This window comes from Capsicum annuum, chromosome 11, assembly GCF_002878395.1.
Source record: "Capsicum annuum cultivar UCD-10X-F1 chromosome 11, UCD10Xv1.1, whole genome shotgun sequence".
NCBI lineage: Eukaryota > Viridiplantae > Streptophyta > Magnoliopsida > Solanales > Solanaceae > Capsicum > Capsicum annuum.
The window spans coordinates 106,975,632-106,985,226 of NC_061121.1; positions in this window are offsets into that span (position 1 = coordinate 106,975,632).

Consider the following 9,595-nt stretch of genomic DNA (forward strand, 5'->3'; position numbering starts at 1 on the left):
AGAATTCTTCAACTTTCCTTAAAGCAGGCTGTTAGTTGATAGAATTTATCTCAACTGAAAAATGGTGATATGCATAGCCAATTGAACCTCATTTGCTTTGGTGCTTCTCTGTGAAAATATGGATGAAGAAAGGTTGGTTTCATCAACATTTCCTTTCGTTTTCTAGCATAATATATTTGTTTTAACATTGTGTTTTTCTATTATTTGTTATTGTCACCACCAATGACAACATATTCAGTGTAATTCAATAATTGGAGTATGAAAAGTTAGAGCATATATATATATATATATATGTTTGTATGTATGTATATACCTTCTTCTATTTCAATGTGTTTGTAATTGTAGTTACTCCATTAATTAATTATAATAGGAGAGTTAAAAAAATAACATATGAATTTATAAATTGCATTTAGTTGTTAAATTACCTTAGATTCATGCCATGGAGATCAACTTAAAAAACTAGCTATGGAATTAGTTTTTAAATAATAAAGAAGGTGCGTACTTATCTAATTTATTGATTGAGAGATTTGGTTGAATGTCTTTTGTGGAATCCTATGTAACTCAAGTTCAGTTCACCTGAAAATTGGATTTAAAGCAGATACCAAAAATTGAACGAGAACTAAAAATAAATGAAAGGGACTTATGTTGCTATCTTGACTTCTCTACCCGAAGGACAAATTCACATGAATTCCATATAAATTACAAAATTAAAAGATATGCATAATAATTTACCTTTCTGTTATATATTTATATATGTATTTTCTTTTTAAGTTTGATTTCTAATTTCTTTTTATTTGCATGTCTTACATTATATATTTTTTAAAAAATTAAGTTTTATAAAAAAAAATATGTATAATTGAGCGAAGCACGATCAAATTACCTAGTTCATCATAATTGTTGTTTGTGAATTACTCTTCCTCAACTGTTTCAACAAAAACGAACACGTCACGTAAAATATTTTCTTAATCATTCTCTTCCTTATTTGTTTCATATTCTCTTAATTCGACTATAATTTTCTTCCTTTTTTGTTTCTAAAATAAATTCTTAGTAGCATTTTCCTTATTTGTTTCATATTCTCTTAATTCGACTATAATTTTCTTCCTTTTTTGTTTCTAAAATAAATTCTTAGTAGCATTTTGAATATTCATCTTTAATATTAATTGCAAAATAATGAATCTTAAGGGACACCCAAATATGCTTATAATTGAGGTTCATCATCATTGAAATGCACAGCAAAAAGTGCAAAGCTATAACAAGAGCGGAGAGTACGATTCCATGGCTTCTCTTAGTAGAGGTGCACTTTTTTTTCTCTCTCTCTTATGTTTCATGGTATATATGTACACTTGAAAACAAATATACTTTTTTAGAACATTATGTATATATATTTTCGATTAGAAATTGTTCTTTTGTTAATTAGATGGAACCAGCTATTCCCATTTAGCTATCATCGGAATATTTTTTCTCGGGTGTACAACTAACACTAAATGAATGACATTTTTATTTCTTTCGTAATTTTGTTATGCATATATTTTTTTACCTTTTTATGTGCACGCTTTTTATATATATCATTTTTCTCGATATTGATATTGCAAGTGATAATAGAGAAGTAGTGATGAGGAAAGCTTCTAAAGTGCAAGCCGGATCTAGGATTTAAAGTTTATGGATTTTTTGAAACTAAAAATCCAATAAGGTGATTGAGAGAGATTGAACCCACAACCAAAAAAGTTATCAAAGCTTTAGAAGACTCTTTTTTTGTCAGTAAACCAATGACATACTTCATGTATGAGTTTCTAACTTATAATTCTTATATATTTACTAGATATCTCAATATAAATATAAGATCCGCACGAAAGTTATTGAGTTATCGAAAACCCCCTCCTACCCCTCTGAATCCGCCCCTACTAAAGTGTTTTGACACTTCAAAAATACATCATCTAAGTAAGCAGCGTGATGATCCCTATGGCATGTGGATGAGGACACCCTTACGTTTTTATCATGAATTCATGATATTGAAATAACTAATGTTACTGTATATTCTTTGTTTTGTGTTTTGCCATTATGTTCTTATTATTCAACTTCTTTAAAAAGAAAAAGTAAAGAAATAGAAGTAAAAGAAATGTAAAAGGAAGGGAATTTTTTTTAGAAATGTTGTTTTCATTGATTTGTGTCTGTTTGGATAGACTTAAGCTTATAACTTAAAAGTGTAAGCCATACATTAGAACTAGTAGATGTGTTTGCGCTTCGCGCACTTATAAAAGATATATTAGCATATTTTGAATAAAGTCATAGGTACTATTTTAAACCAAAAGAAATTATGAATTTTCGCCAATTAAAATCCATGTAAAATACAAAATAAAAATAAAAATAAAATATAGAGAGATCATATAAAAATAAGTAAGGAATACAACAACATTATTCCAATCTTTATCATCAAAAAGTAGAAAAAATATGAAGTATATGTACAATTTTCTTTTCCACGTTTACTTCACAGGCCAATCACCGTTCAATAGCTTTTATCTTCTTTGAGTCAAATTAAAACATGAATATAATAAGCATCAAATGCATAACAACTTAAAAGGTTTATGCGATCATCTTTACAAAGTCTTACAATTTTTATTTATAAGACTACAATATGAAACACCTATTATGAATATACATTAGTTATTTTATAGCCTATGATAATAAAATATTGAGAAAATAATGAAAATAAAAAAAGTGAGTTTTAAATTAAAGGAATTTAAAGAGATGACCTTTTAGCTTTTTAACATTGCACATTTAATATAATTAAAAGAGCTAGATGAATGATTTTCTTAATTTTTTAATACAACATATAAATGAGAAAATAATTAAGAAAAAATTATATTATTTTTCTCTCTTTTCCTTTTTTAAGTAGGCGACAGTTGAATGATAAGTTTCTTGCAACACAATGATTTCAGATTTTGCCCAAAATGATTATGAAAAGGAGGTTATCCTGTTGTTCAGGAGCATTATGGAGGAAGGATTTGTATCGAATGAACATAGTTTTTCTAGTGTTACAAGTGCTTGTTCTAGTGTGAAGAATTTGAAACTTGGGAAGGAGAGTCATGCTTGGATTTTGAAGTAAAGGATGAGTTTGAATCCATTTATTAGCAGTAGTTTGTTGATCTTTATTGCAAGTGCGGTCTCTTGAATTATGCACATTCAATTTGTAAAACAACTCAGAAAGACAACCTTTTTGCTGTCACGCCATTAATAGTAGGATATTCAGAAATGGATAACGTGTTAGCAGCAAGAAGGCTTTTTGACTCATTACCTGATAAGAATTATATTATATGGACTGCTATGATATCTGGATACGTGAAAAACACATCAATGTGAAGATGCTTTTCAGCTTTTCGAAAAGTTAATGACACAGAAAATACTGTTCCTGATGAACTGATTTTTATAAACTTGCTTGGTGCATGTGCCATACATGCGAATTTTAATTAAGGGAAGCAAATACATGCCTGTATGCTAAGAACAGAACTGGCACTGCAATGGATGCTAAGTTGTCAAATTCTTTGGTTGATACGTACTCAAAGGTGAAAATGTAACATATGCACAGAGGATTTTTCAATAATTGGCAGTTGATAGAGATACTATTGTTTACAATAGTATGATAGCTGGTTATGCTCTCCAGGGGTAAATCAATTGCTATTCTTATAAACTCCTGAAATGTGCATGTTCTTGTAAAAGAAAGACATTAACGTAAAGAAAATGCAAGTAATATCAAGAGCTAGAATTTTTTAAATAAAAATAAAGGGAATATACCTACTAAAAAGGAGTATTAATCATTTTTTTATTTGTCTGCTTAGCAAATATCGAAATTGAAATCATTGTCATATAAATTGACGTAATAAGACAAGAGCTTCTTTATTGAATATAATATAGCATTAGAAACCCAAATGAAAAGGAAAAAGGTTAAACTAAAATAAGGAGATTAAAAATTTACACTTAATCAGAAAAAAGTTTATGCACCAACAAGTTCTCTTTAATCTTGTCCATAACTATTGAATTGTAGATAAGAGAAAAGACTCAAATTACTTCAAAAATAATCTGTAAATTAATTTTTTCTACCTCAAAACACCCATTAGTGAGAAAGAACACAAGCATAGAAAGAAAAGAAAAAGTAGAAGAATTATTATATAGTACTAAGAGTTAGTAACTCTTGTAATTGAAAAGGTACATCAGTTGGGAGAAGGCACGTCTTTTCAATTCTCCATTGATGTAATTTATTCCAGCATTTAGGTTCTTGTTCATAACTATTACATCATGGTCTAATAAATAAGGTGGTTGTTTATTCTTTTAACATAATAGATAATTTTTTTTAAAAATGAAAAAAATATCAAAAAATGAGGTAAAAGATAAATAGGATTCCTTGATCCTAAAATATGCCATATCAGCAGATTACTTAGTCTGTTTTATATACATATATAGATTCTTTACTTTTTTTCCTGTTAATGTGTATTATTGTTTAAACTTGCAAAGAAACATAATTGTGTTCTTAATTTTGTTTAATTCTAAATCAATTTGTTTAGATTCTTTGTTTATTCTAGTTAAAGTGAAGAACTAATGAGGAATAATTTAAAATATTTCTTATGCTTCTTCTTCTTTTATTCTTCTTTCTCTTTAATAAGAAATTTTGAGAGATGATTAGGTTTCTCTTTAATAAGAATTTCATTATATGACTTTTAAATATCTTAGTTATTGATTATTATGATTTATAGTAATTTATAAGCAATTTTCAAATATGTAAGCTTTTTGTACACTCTACCCTCCACGAGGTAGTGGTAGGGTCTTTTGTAAACAGTCTCTCTATCTCCACGAGGTAGTGGTAAGGATATGCTTAATGGATCTATTTAAGTTACCCAAGTTATCCGCACCCCCTACAATTGGTATCAGAGCCTATGTTAATTAAAGTTACGGAAGTAGTATATATTTGGATTTATTATTTGATTAATTTATTTATTTGTTTGATTAATTATGGAAGACCATTTAACTAATTATTCAGAATACTAAATAAAACAAAAGAAGACCTCCATAGATTAGCCTACCTAATTACTTTAATATCTAGAATTGAAGCAAAATTAATAATTCATTTAAAATCTAGAAGAATGAGACACATACCACCTAATTATGATAAAATCAGATTTAGATATCCACCAAAATATTATAAATATTGTTTAGATGAACAGTGAAAAAAATTAAAAAATATATAAAGTATTAAAACAAATAATATCTGAAAAACGTAAAGAATTAAAAATAAGGATAGAAAGACTACAGTATAATATAATTGTCGCCGTTAGTAAAAACTCAATAAATGCACAAAAAGAAGAAATATCAAATTTCGAATCAACAATAGATAGTCTAGAATATATATATCAACATAACCTATATACATGAACAAAGAAGAATTTATAATAGACGAAAAAACATATGAAAATCACGAAGGATCAAAAATAAAAATAGTATTCTCTAATTTAGGAATAAAATATAAGAAAATAGGTGAACATTTATATTTAATGTTAGAAAAAGAAGAATTAAAATTAGAAGATAAGTTGGCAGCCATGGTAAAAATAGAAAAAGAAAACGAAAAAATAGACAGAAAAAAGAAAATAGATAAAATAAAACAACAAATCACAGAAAATATACAAAAAAATAGAAGAAACTAAAAATAGTGGGATTGCTGAATTAGAAAAAGAACTAGAAATACTAAAAGACTTTTATGAAAAAAGATAGAAAGAAAAAGAAGAAAAAAATAAAGAACAAAAATTATTAAACGAGATAAATCAATTTAAAGAAAAATTAGAAATAAAAAATAAAGAATCAAAAACCAGTGAATTAGAAATAAATACAATAGATGCTAAAGAAACAGATACTTATGATTCGGAAGGTACCGAAACATATATAGAAATTCTAGAAAACATAGGAAAACTAGAAATTAATGAAGAACAAGAAGTAATTAATAAAGAAAATCTAGAACTAATAAATGCAGAAGTAAATACTCTATATAAAAATATAATACCTAGTACATCAGAAATAAGAAAACCAACCTATAATTACAAAAATAAGTTTAAAAGATATAATCCAAAGGATGAATATAATAAATGGACACCAAAATAAATAATTAATTACAACTTTTTAGATTTAGACTGTGTTATAGACACAAATAAAACAATACAACTATGGGTAGGATACATGTCAAAACAATTATTAGATAATAAAATAGATATAACAAACACGCCAGAATATATAGAAAAGACATTAATAGGAACAGTAATTATGGTTTTTAAACCTAGCCGAAGCAAGTAAAAAAGTATTAAGATCTGAAAATAAAACAGAAGGAACATTAACAACTACTAAAATATCACCAACAGAAATATTGAAAAAATATGAAATAGCTATAAGAGATGAATTTAACAGTATGACAACAGAAGAAGCAGAACAAAATAAAGAAAAAGATATAAATAGAAATTTAATGTTAAAACTTGCAATATGTAATATGTGCTATATAGATGAGTATACGTGCGCATTTAAAGAATATTATTATAAAGAAACATATAATACAGAATAAAGTAAAGAAATAAGAATATTAAATTTTAGTAAATTACCCGAACCATTTAGTTTAAAAATAATAAAGAGTTGGGATGAAGCAAAAATAGTAGATACCCTAGGAGCAAGAATAAAATTTTTTACAACAATAGTATAGAAATCTATGTGAAAAATATAGAGAAGAAATAAAAATAGAAAAAACATTAATAAGAAATTTAGCATGTTGCAAAGATAAAATAGCAACTCAATTTGGATGTGAAGAAAGATATTATAAGAAAAGAAAAAGACATAAGAAATATAAGAAATACAAGAAATCAAAATATAAGTATAAGAAACCAAGAAAAAGATATTACGTAAAAAATTATAAACATAAAATACCATATAGGAAAAAATATATATAAAAGAATGTACTTGTTATAATTGTGGAAAATTAGGACATTTAGCTAGAGATTGTAAATTACCAAAAAACCTAAAAAAGAAACAAATATCAGAAATAAGAATAGAAAATACAGAATATATGCAAATAGATTATATAGATTACGAATTAAAAAGTGAAGACAGTATATATGAAATTTCGGAGAATGAAACAGATAATGAAATAGATAGTGAATTAGATGAATCAAATGACTGGAGAAGATATAAAAATAATAACAAAGGAAGAATATTTAAATGAAGAAGGAACCGATCAAAAAATAATATTTGATAATAATGTATTTGACGAAATAAAAGGAAAAGAATTAGATTTAAGTGTAGAAAAAATATTTAAAATACCAACAGTAAAAAATATATTTAGTAGAAAAAAGGAAGAATACTACGTAGTAAGCCAAAAGGAACATGTAATAGACTGTAGATATGCAAAAGGAAGAGCTAGAATACCACTAGTAACAAAAAGAATAATTAATAAAGAAATTAATGACATAAAAAGCAAAGACCCAATAAAATATGTACACCTTAGAGAACAGAGATATTAATAAAAGCATGTTTTAGAGAAGGAATAGATACACCAATAGAATTATATTTAGCAGATGATAGAATTATAAAACCTATAGAAAAAAGTATAATAAATGCCATAAAGGAAATGTAATATACCAAAAATTTAAATTTATAATAAGTTTGAATTATTCAGTAGCAATAACAGATAAAAATATAGATAAATCATTAGTGTTATATTGAAAAATTGCAGGAATAGAACTAACCCCAGGAAGTAAAATATTTATAGCAAGATGTAAAAATCTATACGTATTAACAACAAAACATAAAATAACAGGCAAAAATAAAATTAATAAAATACAAATAGAAAGTCCTTTTGAACAATTCGTAAAAACAATTGATAATAATGATTATAGTTACAAAAATATAGACATAGAAGAAGATTTGGAAATAATAAATGATAGGATAAGTACATCAAAAAGAATAGCCCATGAAAAATCAGAATCATCAAGCTCATAAAAAAGAACAAGTTATGAAACAACTTCAACAGTAAATTTAAACCAATATTATATAACAGGAACAATAAATGAAAAAGAATATTTAATACTCTTAAACACAGGACAAGAAGAAAATTATATAGCAAAATATCTAGTAAAAAGTGAAGAAATAAAATCTAATAGTAATATATGCCCAAATCTACCAAGGAGTCTATAAACATTAAAGATACTGCAGAAAAAAGAAAATAATAATAGGAGTTAGAAAAATAAAAATAGAATTTGAAATAAAAGAAGAAATGCAAAAAGCAGATATAATATTAGGAATAAAATGGTTAGAAAAAGAAAAATCATACAATATAGAACATACACAATTATCTATAACATATAATAAAGAGAAATTATTCATAAAAAGAACTTTGACATGACATGAAAATATATGTACTTGTAAAAATAATAGTAGAAGGATATTATAATAGGTATTATACATCTATGATAGATACAGGAGCAGCAGCAAACTTATGTAGATACAACTGTTTACCAGAAGGTAAATGGGATAAGCTAAAAGTACCAATAGTAGTCAAAAGATTTAATAATGAAGGAAGTTTAATTACATATAAAGCTAAAAGTGTAAAAATACAGATATAAGATAAAATAATAACAATAGAAGAAATCTATAATTATGAACTAACATCAAAAGATATGCTTTTAGGAATGCCATTTTTAGATAAATTATACCCACATATAATAACTAAAACAGATTGGTGGTTACAACACCATGTAAACAAAAAGTAAGAGCAAAAAGAGTTATTAATAAATAAGAAAGGAAACTAATTGGATAATAGGAAGCGAAAAAATTATACAAAAGTTAGAAAATATAAAAAATACAGAAGATACAGTAGAACAAGTTGTATTTTCGATAAATAAAAAAGAAATAACTATATTTTAAATAGATAAGGTAGAAATAATAAAGAAAAAATTAAGACAATTATATAGTGAAGACCCATTAAAAGGATGGAAAAAACATAAAACTACTATAAAAATTGAATTAATAGATAAAAATAGAATAATAACTCAAAAACCATTAACATATAATTTTGACGATTTAAAAAAATTTAAAATGCGTATAGATGAATTATTAGAAAAATAATATATACAAAAAAGTAATAGTAAACACAATAGTCCAGCATTTCTAATAAATAAACATAGTGAACAGAAAAGAGGAAAAAGTAGAATGGTTATTGACTATAGAAATTTAAATGCAAAAATTATGACATACAATTATCCAGCACCAAATAAGGTATTAAAAATAAGACAAATACAAGGATATAACTACTTTAGTAAATTTGACTGTAAATCAGGATTTTACCACTAAAGTTAGATGAAGATTCTAAGGAATTAACTGCATTTACGGTACCACAAGGATTTTATGAATGGAACGTATTACCATTTGGATATAAAAATGCACCAGGTAGATACCAACACTTTATGGATAGTTACTTTAAACAATAACCTAATTGTATAGTATACATAGATGATATACTACTATATATAAAAACTAAATAGGAACATTTAAAATCATTAGAACAATTTATAGATAT